The sequence below is a fragment of the Vombatus ursinus genome, unplaced genomic scaffold (assembly GCF_900497805.2).
Source record: "Vombatus ursinus unplaced genomic scaffold, bare-nosed wombat genome assembly UNPS02007460.1, whole genome shotgun sequence".
NCBI lineage: Eukaryota > Metazoa > Chordata > Mammalia > Diprotodontia > Vombatidae > Vombatus > Vombatus ursinus.
The window spans coordinates 1,224,530-1,228,329 of NW_020947238.1; positions in this window are offsets into that span (position 1 = coordinate 1,224,530).

Genomic DNA, 3,800 nt, shown 5'->3' on the forward strand with positions numbered 1-3,800 from the left:
ATGTGGAGCTTATCTTCTATAGGAACATTCTGATGATGTCATCCCCAAGATCAAAAGTCTCTGATTTGTTAAACAAGTAATATCAAATTACTTTGACTACCACACAAGTTTTTCTGCAGTTTGTAATTGATGAAACTTTCAAGCCTTATTTCATCTATCGTCATTTGATAAGTTCTAGACTTCAATCTAACTATACAGTAACCCCACTTTTCCACACCTCTAATCTTCTACTAACACTGTTGGTTATGTGTGACATACCACCCTTCATTCTGACTGTTGAATTCTTTCAAGGCTATCTCAGATGTCATTTCTGCCACACAGACACTTGTTCTTACTAGTTCAAAAATGATCTTTACCCCACCAAAGCTCACATAAAACACTGTGATTTAATATGTTTAATCAGATTATATCATCATTAACTGCATCAGATATTTTTCTGCTAGATGATACACTTCATGAAAACAGGGAAAGTGTTTTACCTGAACATTAAATCTCTCTTAATACTTAACATAATATTCTATTCCTAATAGGTACTTAATATATATATTTTAAATTCATTTGAATCATATATCACTTTTTGGTTGAAAATACATTTTGCAGAAAAAAATTAGTGTATTTTCATTATGACTATGAATTATTGCACTGTGCCATAATACAATGATGGTCTCATTGTCTACTGAATAGTATAGGACTTCTTGATTATGCTAAATTGACTATATTGATAGAATTTTTTCTGAATTCTCAGATTTTTTTTATTTTAGGCAATTGGGGTTAAGTGACTTGCCCACTGTCACACAGCTAGTAAGTGCCAAGTCTGAGGCCAGATTTGAACTCAGGTCCTCCTGACTTCAGGGCCGGTATTCTATCCCACTTCAACACCTAGCTGCCCCTGTTCTCAGATATTTTTAATAAATATTTTTCTGCCTCTACCTTTGTTTTCACCTGTCACCTAACGCTACCAATGTGCTATCTGAAACTCTTCTTATGTACAGTTTCCAATCTGCTATGTGATGTGAGAACATAAAACCACGCTTTAAGAACTTTGGTCTAAAATAATGTCAATAGCTAGCATCTATATAACATGTATTAAAGTATTTAAAGTGCTTTCCTCACAAATACCCTATAATGTATTTAAAATGATTGTTATTCCTATTTAGGAGATGAGAAATATTGAGTGTGTCTTACCCATGCTTATATATTTAGTAAAAATCAGAGCCAAAGTTTGAGCTCAAGATTGCTGAATTCAGATCCAACACATATTCTCCTATGCAAGAGTTGTCAAGGGTACAGAACCAGTTTAAATTGTAATTAAGAATGTAATTGAGAAATATTTCATGATATAAATAAAAATACCTTAAAACATAGATAATATTAATATATGGTTTTCTAAGTCAATATGTGGCATACAAAGATCCTTAGGTATGGTTTAGTGGTTTCATTTCTATTTGAGTTTCACACCAATATTCTAAATCAGGTTTGAGTAATGACTTGAAAGTTTAATCAGGGGAAAGTATAGAAGTGTTAACACATGGATTTATGGAAGCTTTTTTTTTTAGCTGTTTCCATTTAGATTTAATGTCAGAATACCTGGGGTCAACTTTCAACTCTGTTAATTCCTACTTTTATGACCTTAAACATATTACTTAATCTAATTGGATTTCATTTTACTCATATATAAAATTACTTAATGCCAAATAGATGTGGTATGATTATCATTTTTATCACAGTTTTACTTGAAGAAAATGTTAATATGATGTTTAGACACATTTTAATACATAAATAATAAATCATCAACTTCAATGTAAAAGTGGTCCTTACTCTATTTCAATAGATTCTTTCTTTTAAAATAGAATTTAAATAAACCATACCATATCCCTATGTAGGGGAGGAAATGACTATAATTCACATCACAAACCATAAGGAATTTCTAGTTTGGATGATTTTTTTTGCAAATTATCATGTAAACAATCCACCAACTTACTGTTTAACAATAATTAAATATTGATGTCACAAATCTTCAGAATAAAAGTATTCTACCTGGAAAATTAGTCATAAAATTATATACGTATTAGGAAAATTTAATACCTTCAAATATTTTCTAATTCTGAGGTTTTATTTAACTTTCTTAGTTTTGATAAGATATTTTAATAAGCCATCAGAAATGAGCAGCATGGACTGCTGGTTATAGAGTTGATACCATTGTAGTTGAGTTCTAACTGCTCCTGGATCACTAACTTTTTGAGGAAGAGGAGCTTCCATAGCTCAATGAAACCATGGCATATTCTGTTCAGGGTTACCCAAGACAGACAATTTATAGTGGAGAGTTCTGACAAAAGATGATCCACTGGAGAAGGAAATGACAAACTGCTTCAGTATCTTTGGCAAGAAAACCTCTTGGACCATATTAAGTTGCATGACATTGGAAGATGAGCCCCTTAGGTCAAAAAGTTGGCACCATGTTCTAGATTGTCATAAAGAGGCAGATACAACTGAATGACTGAAAAACAATGACAAGTTGATTTCTAAATGTTGATTTAAGTGATAATATTTTCCCCCAGAATATTACAAAAAAAAGCTTTTTTTTTCTAATATACACTTGTCTGTTTCCTTAGTTGCCTCACAGCCAGTATTTTGGTGCCAGACTCCTCAACAATCATGGCTAGACAAATTAGCACTAAGTACTGTTGCCATTAACTTGATGGGGTAAAGAGAGAACAAATAGAAATTAGATATAGGAAGAAAATGAAATCTCCTTGATGGTTCTTAATTATCCTGTGTCAGTGCTGCCTAATGGATTTGTTTTCCACGTTAATTGAAATCAAATGACAAGCCCAGAGTATAGTCTGTAGATAGATCAGGAGACCCATAGCAAATTGTTTACTTGATGCACTAGTGGTTGATGGTATATTTTGTAATCAAGTTCCTTTTATTTTACTTATTTTTTTTAATCCTAAAACATTATTACCATCTTTTATTCATGCTTCCTAATGTGGCTTTACAGCAAGGCTAGAGTTGGGAGGTATAAGAAGTCAAGAATCCTCTATATCTACCTCACTTTGCCCACATATGTGCTAGTTTATGATCTATCTGATGGGAGAAAGGGAAATAGGTGGCAAAGAGATGAAAGGAGCTGTACTAGAAAATCTGTTATGGATAAATTATACATTCAGTAAATATGTTAAATGAGTGGAAAGGTAAGAGCAAAAAGGGAGGGAAGAAATGAATAGGAAAAAAACAAAAAAAAGGGGGAATAAAGGACAAAGTATGCAATGAGGAGTGGGGGATGATACTCTGAAAAATAAAAAAAAACCTAGTTAAATGTATATCCAAAATGTCCAATAGAAGGGAGTTGGAGTGTGAATACTCAGGTCTGCTTATTAAATAGTTAGCTTCTAATCCTCACTCATCTGAAAAAAAATAATTTTGATGAATCTATGATCTCCCCAATATTGGTACTTTCCTTATGGATGTCAATGACAACTAATTTACCTATTTTCATCCTAGAGGATTCCTGCCCATGCCTTTCCTTAATCCATTAAAGGGAAAAATCCAAAGTGTTCCTGTCATTTCTTTAAATAGTTGGAGGATGAGAGTACAGTTCTTGGGCTGTCTATACTATCTCCATAACTCTCAATACTTGAGGTGCCCAGACACAAGTAAGTGTATATACATCTATCTATCTATCTGTCTATTTATCTATCTGCCTATCATCTGTGTGACACAATTTTATATATTTATATTTATATATATACACACATATATATAGATATATGTATATATGAGTTCATAATACATTCACG